This window comes from Elephantulus edwardii, unplaced genomic scaffold (genome assembly GCF_000299155.1).
Source record: "Elephantulus edwardii isolate Elephantulus edwardi_28Jun2011 unplaced genomic scaffold, EleEdw1.0 scaffold00038, whole genome shotgun sequence".
Lineage (NCBI taxonomy): Eukaryota > Metazoa > Chordata > Mammalia > Macroscelidea > Macroscelididae > Elephantulus > Elephantulus edwardii.
Window position 1 is genome coordinate 11,744,040 of NW_006399788.1, and position 14,683 is coordinate 11,758,722.

Genomic DNA, 14,683 nt, shown 5'->3' on the forward strand with positions numbered 1-14,683 from the left:
CCTGTCCTGAGAGAATGACCCTGCACTGAAGGGAGACTTGACTTGGGTGCTTCCTGATCCAAATTCCTGAGCTAAGCTCATTGCTCCTGATTGAGAACTTTGCAACAGATTAGTAAGCCCAGAACTGAAGTGACACTGTGGAATGGACTTGCTGGTCTCAGGATTGGTGAAAAGTTTGACAGCCAACGTACAGCTAAGCTCCACAATTTAAAGGCCTGCCTGGTTATAGGCTGATCTTGACTTTTATCTGGCTTTCTCTCAACTCTTATAATCTGAATTTCTACCTAAAGTTAGACCAGCAGTCAGGAAATCAAAAGACAAATTGCTTTGGGGAAGTCCACTTCCAGGGCCCTCTCTAAAGTATTAAAGAGCAATGATGTCAGTCTAGAGACTAAGGTGTTTCTGATCCAGGCCATGGTCTTTGCAGTTACTTGTTATGAATCAGAGATGGACAAGTACTAAGGATGGCAGAAAAAGAGTTGATGCCTTTGAGTTGTGCTGGAGAAGAGTATTGAACTGCCAGGAGAATAAATCTTGGAAATAGTGAGTTTTGGGCACGTGGCCAGCAGTGACCAGTATTTGGAGAAGGCTATCATGCTTGGAAGTGTAGAGGGACAGCGCAGGAGAGGAAAACCCCAGATAAGAGGATTGACATGGTAACTGGGGCAATGGGATTAGGTGTGTATGAATCAATGAAACTAGCTCAGGATAGGGTAGGGTTCTGAGCTATTGTACACAGGGTTGCTATGAGTCACCAGTGACTATGGCACATAACTTAGCTTCATTTTAAAACAAGCTTTTGTTAATGTCATGTATTAAAATTCTTAGTTTCACAGTTTGAGCATTGTAGATAGTTGTTGCTGTTGTTAGGTGCCGTGGAGTGGAGTACAACTCATAGCGACCCAATGGACAACGGACCTGAATCCTACCTTGTTCTGTACCATCCTCAACATCTCTGACATACTTGAGCCAGTTGTTACAGTCACTCTGTCAATCCATTTTGAGAGTCTTCCTCTCTTTCTCTGTTCTTCCAGCCTTCCCAAGGGAGCTCTGGTGGCCCAGTGGTAAGAAGCCGTGCTGCAGTCCCAAAGACACATGATTTGAGTCTACCAGCTGCTCCATGTTAATGTTAATCTCCTGTGCAATTTACTTTTTACTGCCACTGAAAACGACTGGAGGGTCAGCTATGGGTTGGTTCCAACTCAACAGCACACAACAACACTAACAATCACTTTTCCAAGCATCATGTCCTTGTTCAAGGATGGGCCTCTCCTAACAATATCCAAAGTATGTGACACAAAGCTTCATCATCCTTGCTTCTAAGGAACACCCTGGTAGCACACTCTCCAAGATACATGTATTTGTTTTCTTGGCCATCCATGGTATGTTTAGTAGTCTTCTCCAACACTATGATATCAATTCTTCTTCTGTAACCCTTATTCAATGAACAACCTCCAGATGCATAACAAATAACTGAAAAGAGCAAGATTTGAATCAAAGGCACCTCAGTCTTAAAAATTACATCCTTGTACTTTTAGAATGTTGGAGAGGTCCTTGACAGCAGATTTTCCCAGTGCAACATATCTTTTGTATTCCTGCCTACTGGTCTCAAAAGTTTTTATTATGGATCTAAGCAAGATGAATAACTGAAAATTTCATTCTTTCCCCCCATCATGATCTTATCTATTGGCCTAGTCTATTGGCTTTTTGTTTTTCACGTGTTGACATGTCGTCCGTATAGAAGACTATAGTCTTCTGCAGCAACCATTTTAAGACCTCTTCATTTTGAGCAAGCAAGGTTGTATCATTTGCATAACACAGGTTGTTGATTGGATAAGACAGGAGTCTTTAGACCCTCGGGTTTGTTGAAGGAGCACTGGTGGTCTAGGATGAAGGAGTTGTGCTGCCAACTGAAAAGCAAAAATTGGAGTCCACCAGCAGCTCCATTGTGGGCAAGACAGACAACTTCCTCCCGTGTGTTTTATTGCCTTTGAAAACTCACTGGAGGGTCAGCTATGGATTAGTCCTGACAGTACTCAATGCAAACAACAGGTTGATTTGTGTCCTCTTCTTTGATCTGGCGGTGTTTTGGTCTGTTTTTACCTACACACACTTTGTTTTGGGTTATAAAGAATTCACTTTCCCAATCAAGTTAGAACCTCTTAAATAAGGCCCACTGTCTCTGGTTTTCCCCGCAGAGAAAGAAAAACCAATCCTGCTTTCTATTAAACAAGTAACTGAGACCCACTTACTCATAATTTTAACCCTTACCTTAGCCTTTGTTCTTAGACTGTACTTCATTTTCTTGTGACCCATATGATATCTTTTATAAGATAGTGTTTTGTGTTCTCATATCTCCGAAAGTAGATAGCAGGGTGTTAGAAATAAGATGTGTAGAGTGAATTTCCTGTTGGGCAGTGTGCAAAGAGTAATAAGGCCTAGTCAAGATCAGAGACTGTAGATAACTACTGTTTATTTCCCTTTGCTTCAGCTGCTACTTCCATCCATCTGGGCGTTTGTTGACCGTTCAAGTAAATGTTAATTTGGAGGAATAATTTAAATCAATAGGTAAAATAGGATTTAAAAATATTTTTAGTAATATTTTTTTGTTCATACATACTTTACTCCTTTCCCCCATCCTCCCAATTCCCATTGTAAGTCTAATTATTGTCATACACATGATTTCTAATCCTTCATTCCTTTTGGAACATCCTTTCACTCATTCTAGTTCAGTAGTTCAGTGTTCATTATCTACCCATTCTTTTCCTGCTTCCTCGGCCCCCTAACCCTATGCTATTATTACAATAGTGAGGTTATACAGTATTTGTCCTTTGTGACTGATATATTTGACTCAGGGCTTTGAAGCCATAACCAAAAGTTTCATCTACTGTCATAAATTGTTTGCTGTTGATTTCCCATTTCATCTCTAGTTTACTGAGGCTGAGGAGTGGAGCTAAGGAAATAGGAGAATACTATTTAAACCAGCAGTCAAGGCCATGCTAAGGTGCTGTCAGGCTTTGAATTGTGTCTCCACTAAAATATGTTAGGAATCTTCATTTCTATGCCTGTAGTTATCTTTCTATTTGAGAATGGGTTGGCTTTGTTGTAGTAATAAGGGAAGATTAGTGCAGGCTGTGTTTTGAGTCCATCTTTTTTTTTTTTTTTTGAGATAATGAAATATTAAGCAAGAGAAGCGGCGATGAGGTAAGATGAAGGCCAAGACACACAACGTCTCTCAAAGAAACCAGGAAGCAGCCACCGAGAAGCCAAAGCCTTTCCTCCAGAGCCAAGAGAGAAAGAGAGGGAGAGACTACTCCTAGAGCCATCATTCTAGAACTTCTGGCCTCCTAACACTTGAGAAAATAAATTTGTTTATGAAATCATCTTCTAGTGTTTCTGTTACAGCAGCACTAGATAACTAAGACAGATGCCAACACTTGGAATACACAAATGTTCTCAGTTTGTTCTCTAAAGTATATGCCCAGTGTCCAGCAGCTGTCCTGTAAATGTCTGAATGAATTTATAGCCTGTATGTCTCCAAGAGAGGGAAGCCATTCAAGGCATATCCCCAACACTTACTTTAAAAATGTGTATCCTTCTAACATTTCACTGCTCTCACCACTCAAGTTTTGCCATCCTTTCCTATGCAGAGAGCTGTTACTACCAGCCCTAAAGTTGTAACAATATTAAGATGTTTTCCTCAACCTTGTCCCCAGAAAGATACTCAATTTGCAGAAGATTTTTCTCCCTTGAGGCATTACATCATGAATTGATTCAGTTCTTGGAGGAAGAAATTGGACAAAATATAATAGATTACCTCCTGGGGAAACATACTTTGGTTGTTAAGTATTCCCACTAGAAACCTAAGAAACTGCTTATATATTATTACTCTGTCCACATTTAACCTTTCACCTTAGTGCAGCTGAGCAGGGTGCTTTTTTTCTATAAAGGTTTTGCATGGAGGTCAGTGAATATTTGTTCTTCATTTTTTAAAAGCATATTAAGTGTTCTTTGTCTTTGCCATTATGCAGACCTCCTCCATGTCTGGAGCTCGGTATGCCACCAAATGCTGGGGACAGGGTAGGGCCTGGTGGCCTGGGGAAGTGTGTTCTTTCAGTGTAAGTGTTGAGAAAGGGGAGGAGGACAGCTGGGCTGGAGGTGTTGTTAATATTTGAAGTTTCCCTTAAAGATTTTTGGCTTCTGAGACATCAGGTCTAACAGGGAAGAGCAACACTTGTCAAGTATTTGGAAGGTATCGCCGTGGTCACGTGGAATAGTGTGGTTCCTTGTGAGCAATGTCTGTGCTGCAGAAAAGGATCAAATTTCCTCTTTCTTGGGAACTAGTTCTCCGAGAAAGATGTTAATGATTGATGAAATAACACTCATCCAATAAATAGTGCAGTAAGAAATGTGGGAGCTATTTTCTTTTCCAAGTTCACAAGTTGGAGTTGTAGATAGAATTGGCCATAAGGGCGGTCCCAGGAATACAAATTCCATCCATAAGTCTTTTTAAGTCTAACTTGTATGTGAGTTGGAACAGTTACAGTTTGTATCTTACATTGGCAAAAAAATATCTTAATATATGGTATCCTTTGTGTGTGTGTGTGTGTGTGTGTGTGTGTGTGTGTGTGTGTAAAAAACCAAAAATTAAAGAAGCTCTTCTAAAAAAACCCAAAACTAACAAAACTCTAAAACCCAAAACCCATTGCCATGGAGTCAGAATGGAGACCATCGGGTTTCTGAAGCTGTGAATTACTTGGGAAGAGATTGGCCAGACACACTGGAGCATTTTTAATGTGGTAGAGTGATAACAATACTTTGATTCTCCTTGTATTTTATTACCAATTGTGGTATGTACTCCGAAATGCTAATATTATAGGTTTTATGGGGTTGGTCTGTAATTAAAATACGTAAGTCGGACTTTTGTAACCCGAGGATGGCCTGTGTCCATCTGCGAGCTCCAAACAGTGCTAACTTGGAATGGGAAGCAGAGTAGGTGGGAGAGCTGATTTTAACCTAAGGGGCTGGTAATAAAGTAGAAAGTCTTTTGCCACCAAATGCCCAGATGGTGACTGGAAGTTTGTCAGTATTCAGAGCCTGCTTTACAGATTGTGAGGCCATGCAGTGAGCTGGCAGCCTCCACTGGCAGGGTCACTCAAAATTGGACGGGTAGGGCCAGCTTCCTTTTCTGAGGCAAAGCACTCTAACCATGTGAGTAATCTCAGTTCTTGTTTTGGTTCATAAATCTCCAACAAAAAGATAAGCAGTCTCCCCAAGGCACTGAAGTATGCTCCTTTATTGTCTCCACTGGCCCCAGTCATGTCCCTGCCTCCTTCACAAGGTTGGATCCCACATCTCAAGCACACACCTCAAGAAATGGCAAATTCCTGTTGCCATTTCTCGTAAGTATGCTCCAATCATGGGAGAAAGTCAGTGCAGGCACAAGACACTGTCTCTACGATTTCTCTAATTTCCTAGGAATCTGTGATGTTTAAAAAAAAAAGTAAAGTGCTCAGAATAACAAATATGCCTTTTAGCCTCGGTCACCTCATCTGTAAAATGGGACTATTAGTACTACCTTTTTTATGGGACTGTTCTGGGAATCCAGAAATATAGCCTAGATGTGGTACATCCTTCTACATCTTCTAAATACATACCTCCACCCCATTGAACACAGCAAACTAAAAGAAGAAAGGTTTCCTCATGCGTTATTTATCTACAATGCAGTCACTGTAGACAACAATGAGAGTGCACTGTTGGCCTAGTAGATAGAAAGTCATGCTACCAAGCCAAAGGTAGGTGATTTCAATCTGCAGCCCTCAGGCCTGGTTTTAATTGGTTTTGGTCTAACATTCTTCTAGGTCGTATAGCCCTGGTCTATCCACTTGCTGTACAGTGGTAACTTGTGGTTGCTGTGAAAGTGAACACTGTGACCCTGATAAGTCAAATGCGAGAATGGTTACCCATGGTGGACAGTGTTTGGTGGAGCTTCTCAATTATAACAAGCTTGAAAGCAGGAGTGGCATCCACTTCCACAATAGCTTGCCTCCAGAAACTCTATGAACTTGGAGAAACAAAGTGTTCAGGTCTTTTGTTCATAGGGTCGCTATGAGTTGTCTACGACTTGACAGCACTTAGCAGCGTAGCAGCATTTCCCCCATGTGCTCTCATCTTTGTCAAGATTCCCACGGCTTAGAAAGAAGACTGTACCTTATCTCCTTTCATTAAACCATCTGAAATTGGAGAGACAAAGATCCGTGTATTGTGGGAGAGGATAATAAGAGTTATTCAGGGAGGATAAGAATTTTCTCTATGCTACACTTGCTAATACTAGAATTGTCCTTGGTAGAAAGTTGGACAACTCTACCTACCTCACAATTTGAAGGACAGTGATATTTTTGCTCCCTTTGCTGGTGGTGGTATCTTGGAGGCTTCTTCATACTTGTCCTAATCTGGCTTCCATATTCTTAGCACTTGGTCTTTTTCAGCATTTCTTCAAAAGGAAATCCATCCCTACAGTACCTAGACCACTTTGTATCCTACTGCTCTCCTCATTCCTAGTTTAGATTTTTCATTATGAACTTAGAGAAGGATTGTATTTAACCAACAAGGCTATTCCTTCTGTAACTCTATCCTGGATCGTTTGCTGAATGTGTATAGCTTATTAAGAGCTGCACTTGTGTTTTCTAAGAAATGCATGCTTGTTTTATATTATCATGGAAATAAAAGACATGAGTATTTTCTCCACCCAAAATGTGTCCACTTAATGGCTTATCTCTGTATGGTCATTTGTATATTTTAGCAAAAGACAAGAGAAGATTAGCAGAAGTTTACATTTCTTAGGTGACTTCAAGATGACACTGACTTATGGAGATCTAAGTAGAGCAGAGCTAAACCTTGCCTGACTTGTGCCAGCCTCACAATCTCCATTGTGCTCAAAGTCATTTTTTAAGGAACTGCTTCAGTCCATCTCCCTAAGGATATTTCTCTCCCTCTCTGACCCACCACCTTTCCCAGTATGGTGTCCTATTCCATAGAATGACTCCTTTTGATAACATGTCCAACAAAGTCTCACCATCCTTGTCTCTAAGGAGGACCCTTCTTTTTGGAAGTCCATGGGCTATTCAGTATTCAGTACTCTTCACTAATACCACAATTCAGAGGCATCAGTTTTTCTTCAATCCACTTTATTCATCATCCAACTTTCACATGCACACAAAGCAACTGAAAAGAACTTATTTTTCAGTATTATTGGATCAGGTGCACCATAGTCCTCAAACTCGCACCCTGCATTTTGGTTTTTATAAAGGGTCTTAAAAGGGAGCTCTGGTGGCCTAGTGGCAAGACGCTGCACTGCAATCCCAGAATTACACGGTTCAAATCCACCAGATGCTCTGCTGGAGAAGGAGGGGGCAATCTCCTCCTGTACCAGTCAGATCTGATTTGACGGTACACGTAAAAATAATACAATAAAAATTAAAAAAAATTTAAAGGGTCTTGACAGCTAGAGTCTGGCAAAAGAACACTTTCCATCAGGAGACTGTCTTCCCTTGTCCTAGAGTAGAGCTCTAGAGAGAATTCTAGTTAAGCTGAGATCCCTAGGAAGAGTCTCCTGCACCTATTGGGAGGCTGCTGGCATTTCTGTGTGGAGGCCCAAAATGTGGAGCTGGAACAGACTTTGGATGGAGGCTGGCACAGGTTCTGTGTTGAGGATTTGGGGCAGTAAGTGCCAAAAGAAATATTTATTAAGTGGTAATTAATCGCCAGACAGTGAGTAGACATAAATCTAATTGGCATATTGACTCTTAAGGTAAGAGGCTTATTAAACCTAGGGGACCATTCATACTCTGGTAGCACATTGCATAATAACTTGGCTGCTAACAAGAAAGGTTAGTAGTTTGAACCTACTCAGTGGCTCTGTGGTAGAAAAGATCTGGCGATCTGTGCCAGTAAAGACTACAGCTGAGAAAAACACTATGGTACACTTCTGCTCTTGTCTCATGAGGCTTTTAAAAGATGCTGTTAGTGTTGTTAGGTGCCACCAAGTTGAGTACAACTCATAGCAAAACTATGAACAGCAGAGGTGAACTTTAAACTATCCTATGCCATCCTTACGGTCACTGTGTCAGTCCTTCTTGTTGTGGGACTTCCTCTCTTTCTCAGACCCTCCATCTTTCCAAGAAATAGCCTCTCTTAACTACATGCTCAGAGTATGTAAAAGAAAGCTCCATCATCCTCATCTCTAAAGAGCACCTGGTTTCACTTTCTCCAAGACATACTTGTTTTTGACAGTCCATTGGATATTCAGTACTCTTCTCCAACGTCATAGCTCAAAGGCAGCCATTGTTCTTCTATAGATATAATTCAGATTCTCCAGTGAGATAAGATCACAACAACTACTCCTTTGTTCTGGCTCTAGCAGAGGTACCAAGAGATTTTAAGCAGAGAGAAAAGAAGAATTCCCTTCTAAAAGAGTCAATCTTCAAAATTTAAAGAAAGCTACTATGTTTCCCCTAATGTTGGTTTGTGCCATCAAGTCACCTGTGACTCTGTTCTATTCTGAGCCAACCTCATCATCATTGACACACCTATCCCATTACCCTAGTCACTGAGTCAATCCATCTCATTGAAGATCTTTTTTATATACTGCCCCTCCACCCTCCCAAGCCTGACCTCCCTCTCCAAGGACTGATCCCTCCTTGCAACATGCCCAAAGTATGTCAGACAGAACTTTAGAATCCTTGCCTCCAAGGAGCAACCTGGTTTCACCCTCTCCAGGACAAATCTGCTTGCTCTCCTAGTGGTCCATATTATATTCAATACTCTTCTCCAGCACCACAGCTCAAAGACATCAATTCTCCTTCTATCATCCCTAGTCATTGTCCAACTCTCTGACGCATGACAAGTGATTGCAAAGACCATGGCCTGTATCAGACATGCCTTAGTCTCCAGAGAGACACCATTGCTCTTCAGTATTTTAGAGAGGTCCCTAACAGCAGACTTTCCCATGGCAATATGTCTTTTAATTTCCTGGCTACTGGTGCCAAGAGTGTTGATTGTGGTGCCGAGTAAACTAGAACTGTTAACAAGCTCAATCTCTTCACTATCTATCATGATGCTGCCAATCGGCTCAGTGTTTTCTTGATTTTGAGCTTCAATCCATATTGAAGGCTGCAGTCCCTGACCTTCTACAGCAAGCACTTCAGGTCCTCCTCAGTTTCAGCAAGCAAGGTTGTGTCATCTGTATAACGCAGGTTGTTGATGAGTCTTTCTCCAATCCTGATGCCACATTCTTTCTCATAGAGCCCAGCCTCCTGGATGATCTTTCCTAATAGTCATTAGGAAACTATCTTTAATGGATCTTAGGAAATACAGCATGGTTTGAAATTAGGAAATGTATATGTCAGGGTTGTATCCTTTATCTATACCTATTTAACCTGTATAATGAGAATCTGGACTGTAAGAAGAAAACTGGTGGTTTCAGGATTGGAGGAAGACTTATCAATAGCCTTCATTATGGGAATGATTCCACTTTGCTTGCTGAAAGAATGGATTTGAAGCACTTGCTACAGAACTGCTCACTCAACCTTCCATATGAACTGCATCTCAATGTCAAGAAAACAAAAATCCTTGCCACTACACCAATGGGCAACATCATAATGTATGGAGAAAGTATTGAGGCTGCCAACAATTTCATTTACTTGGCGTCACAATCAGTACACTTTGTACCAGCAGTCAGGAGATCTGGAGATGTTTTGCATTAGGAAAGGCTGCAGTCTGGCACTTCTCTAAATTATTGAGGAGTACTGATGGCCATTTGAGAACTAAGGTGCACCTGATTCAGGCCATGGTCTTTTCAGTCACTTGCTATTCATCTGAGAGCTGAACAATGAATAAGGAAGACAGAAGAATTGATGACTTTGAACTGTGGTGTTGGAGAAGAGAACGGAATATTCCTTGGACTACCAAAAGAACAAATACATAAGTCTTAAAGAAGGTGCAGTTAGAGTGCTCCTTGGAGGCAGAGATCATGAAGCTTTGTCTTGTATACTTCAGGCATGTTGCTAGGAGAAGTTATTCCTTGGAGCGGGACATCATGCTCGGGAAGGTGGAGTGATGGTGAAGGAGAGGAGAGCCTCCAGCAGGTGAGCTGACACAGTGACTAGTAGCAATGGACTTGAGTGTGAGGATGGAATGGGATAGGACAGGCTTCAGATCTCTTGTTCATAGGGCCATTATGAGTCATACTCGACAGCATCTAAAAAAAAATAGCATCACTCCATTTCACAAGTATCTTATCTTGTTCCTATCCAATTGACATTATCAGAAAAATGTTCTTTATAGGATTTCAGGATATATAATTTTGTCCTTGTAGTTTGGAATCTCAATATTAAGAAGACAAAGATTCTCACCACTGGACCAAATGGCAGCATCAGGAAGGATGGTGACGAGATTGAGATTGTTCACAGCTTTAGTTTGCTTGGCTCCACAGTCAACACTCTTAATATCAGCAGCCAGGAATGGGAAAGTATGCTGTTAGGGACCTCTCCAGGGTACTGACGAGCAATGGTGTCTCTCTGATACAGTCCATGGTCTTTGCAATCACTTGTTATTCATCAACGAGTTGGACAATGAGTAGGGAGGAGAGAAGGAGAATTGATGCCTTTGAGCTGTGGTGCTGGAGAAGAGTATTGAGGGTGCCATGGACTACTAAGAAAACAAACAGATTCATTCTGGAGAGGGTTAAACCAGGCGGCTCCTTGGAGGCAAGGATTCTAAGGCTTTGTCTGACATACTTTGGACATGTTGTAAAGAGGGACAGGTCCTTGGAGAGGGACATCATGCTTGGGTAGAGGGTAGGCGCAAGAGGGGAAGGCCCTCTATGAGGTGGATTTGATTCAGTGACTGGGGTAATCGGGATGGGTGTGTTGGAGGCAGTGCAATTGGCACAGGACAGAGTGGAATTTATGGCTGTTGTACATAAGGTCGCTATGAGTTACAAGCGACTTCACGGCACATCATAACAACAACAACAACAACAATAGTTTGGAATAGTCGTTTTATACCTGTAAATGCTATGAAAGCACAGAATAAAACTAAAACAAAAATGCTTATTTCCCCCCCAAATCTTCTCACTTTATGTGTAGATGAGGAAACAACAACCAGAGAGTTGAAATAACTTGCCCAAGTTCACTCAGTTTCTAATGCTAAAGCTAAGATGTAGATCTGATTATAGAATATCTATTTTCTCTCCATATTTTGTGGATGTGATTTGTAATATTCTACCCCTTCTAATTGCTTGTCTTGAAATAGAAGCCAACTACTTGTAACCCAGGTGCATTCCTGATCCTTGGAATAGTCTGTGGGGAGGAGTGGAGAGATGGGCTAGAGAGTCTCATTCTTTAACATCCTAGTATTTCTCAGTGTGGTCCACTTTAAACTTATCTAAAATACAGGTAAAGAAATCTTGTGCTATATCTGTAGACTGAGAATGTATAATGGGAGTTTCTTCTTACAACTATTGTCAAAGTAGAATTATTGATTATGATCTATGTATGAAATTTCTTATTTCAAGCCTGGCATATGCTAGAGATTCAATATCTTAATTTTTACATTTTAGTTTACCTTAATTTCAGACTTATGGAAAAGTTACAGGAACAGTACATCTAATTCATTAATATTTTTCACCAAGATTCTCCAGATATTTTCATTTTATTTGCTTTCTCTACACACACACACACGTATATCAAGCTTTTAATTTTTTAAAAAATTGTACTGATTTGTTTGCAAAGTTCGAATACATTGTTTTTTACACAAGATCCTTCCCAATTCCTTCACACATACCACATAGAATTGTTCAACCCTATGATTTGCACACACATCCCTGCCCATTCTCTCCCCTCTGCTTCCACCCTTCACCCCCTTGGATCCTTATACTCATTCTATAATGATGGTTTTATACAGTATTTGTCCTCATGGGACTGAGTTAGTTCACTCAGCATAATGCTCTCGAGTCCCTTCCAAGTTAGGTAGTAATTTACAAAATCATTGCTCCTGTTTTCTGTGTGGTATTCTACTGTATGAATGCACCACAATATCTCAGTCCATTCCATTGTGGTTAGGCCTTTGCGCTGTTTCCATGTTTTTGCGATGGTGAATAATGCTACTATGAACATTGCTGTACAAGTCTCCATTTGAGCCTCATTTCTCTTTTTCCTGGACTATGTTCCAAGCAATGGAGTAGCTGGGTCATATGGAATTTGTATCTTCAGCTTTCTGAGGAAGCGCCAAACTGCCTTCCAGAGTGGTTGTACCATTTTAAAATCCTGCCAACAATGTATCAGAGTTTCTACCTTGCCACATCCCCTCCAACATTTCTTACTTGCTGTCTTGTTAAACTTTGCCACTGCTACTGGAGTGAGATGGTATCTCTTCATGGTTTTGATTTTCATCTCTCTTATTGCCAGTGATTTCAAGCATTTCTTCATGTGTCTATATGCCATTTGATTATCTTCCTCTGTGAAAAGTCTTTCCATGTCTTTTGCCCATTTTATAATTGGGTTATAGCAAGCTTTATGTGAACCATTTAAAAGTCAAGTCGACACACGGTCTTGGTTCGGAGTTGCATCGGACGATCCCTACGGGCGGCCTATCCGCAGCTGCTTTTGTCTCACAACCATGTCCACTAATGAAAATGCTAATTCACCAGCTACCCGGCTTAACAGATTCAAGAACAAGGGGAAAGATAGTACAGAAATGAGGCGGCGCCGCATTGAAGTTAATGTGGAGCTGAGGAAAGCTAAGAAGGATGACCAAATGCTGAAAAGGAGAAATGTAAGCACTTTTCCTGATGATGCTACTTCTCCACTGCAGGAAAACCGCAACAACCAGGGTACTGTAAATTGGTCAGTTGATGACATTGTCAAAGGCATAAATAGTAACAGTTTGGAGAGCCAGTTTCAAGCTACGCAAGCAGCTAGGAAACTGCTTTCCAGGGAAAAACAACCCCCCATAGACAACATAATTCGGGCTGGCTTAATTCCAAAATTTGTGTCCTTCTTGAGCAGAACTGACTGTGGTCCCGTTCAATTTGAATCTGCTTGGGCACTCTCTAACATTGCTTCAGGGACGTCAGAACAGACCCAAGGCTGTGGTAGATGGAGGTGCTATCCCAGCTTTAATTTCTCTCTTGGCATCTCCTCATCTTCACATCAGTGAACAAGCTGTATGGGCTCTAGGAAACATTGCAGGTGATGGCTCGTCTTTCCGAGACTTAGTTATTAAATACGGTGCAATAGACTCACTTTTGGCGCTCCTAGCTGTTCCTGATACGTCATCATTAGCATGTGGTTACTTGCGTAATCTTACCTGGACACTTTCAAATCTTTGTCAAAATAAGAACCCTGCACCTCCACTGGATGCTGTTGAGCAGATTCTCCCTACTTTAATTCGACTTTTGCATCATGATGACCTGGAAGTGTTGGCAGATACCTGTTGGGCTATTTCCTATCTTACTGATGGTCCAGATGAACGAATTGGAATGGTTGTGAAAACAGGAGTCGTACCCCAACTCGTGAAGCTTCTAGGAGCTATTGAATTGCCAATTGTGACTCCTGCATTAAAAGCCATAGGGAATATTGTCATAGGGAACTGACGAACAGACTCAGGTTGTAATAGATGCAGGAGCACTTGTGTTTCCCAGCCTCTTAACCAATCCTAAAACCAACATTCAGAAGGAAGCTACGTGGACAATGTCAACCATTACAGCAGGCCATCAGGACCAGATTCAGCAAGTAGTCAATCATGGATTAGTCCCATTCCTCATTGACATTCTCTCAATGGTGGACTTCAAGATTCAAAAGGAAGCTGTATGGGCTATAACCAACTATACAAGTGGTGGAACATTGAACAGATTGTATACCTCGTCCACTGCGACATAATAGAGCCACTGATGAACCTTTTAACTGCGAAGGATACCAAGATTATTCTGGTTATTCTGGATGCCATTTCAAATATCTTTCAGGCTGCTGAGAAAATTGGTGAAACTGAAAAGCTTGGTATAATAATTGAAGAATGTGGAGGCTTAGACAAAATTGAAGCTCTACAAAACCATGAAAATGAGAGTGTGTACAAGGCTTCATTAAACTTGATTGAGAAGTATTTCTCTGTTGAGGAAGAAGAGGATCAGAATGTGGTGCCAGAAGCTACCTCCAAAGGGTATGCCTTCCAAGTTCAGGATGGCACTGCTGGGACCTTTAACTTTTAAAAAGTTTGTACAACTGAGTCAAAAAGTTATTTGTTGTGTACTATGTTTGGTATCATTTTGTCTTACTGTTTTCTCTAAGGACTCTTTATAAATGTGATTTGTTAATGGAGCACTTTTTACAACAAAACTATACTTGAACAGTTCCAAACTGTACATACTGTATGAAGCCTCTCCTGTCATTGGATTTCTTATTTCTATGTGGAATTTCTTATCTTGCAATGTCCTGTAAATAAAAATTAAGTTCCACTCTTAAAAAAAAGTCAAACGGCACTGGCTGAAAATCGCCTGTGACTTCATCCACAGCCACTGGTGAGAATCAGCGCCCAGAGCCATGAGGGGCTTTAAGCTCGTTGCCCACTGCTGTGGTGTGGACAGCTGAAACCCAGGCCCTGACAGGCACCTGGGGGGGGGGACCCA

The 14,683-nt window shown here is 41.2% G+C and overlaps 1 pseudogene; it reads left to right on the forward strand.

Moving 5' to 3' along the window:
• The first annotated feature begins 12,678 nt into the window (after positions 1–12,678).
• On the forward strand, positions 12,679–14,266 carry LOC102876159 (annotated as a pseudogene).
• The last annotated feature ends 417 nt before the right edge of the window (positions 14,267–14,683 follow it).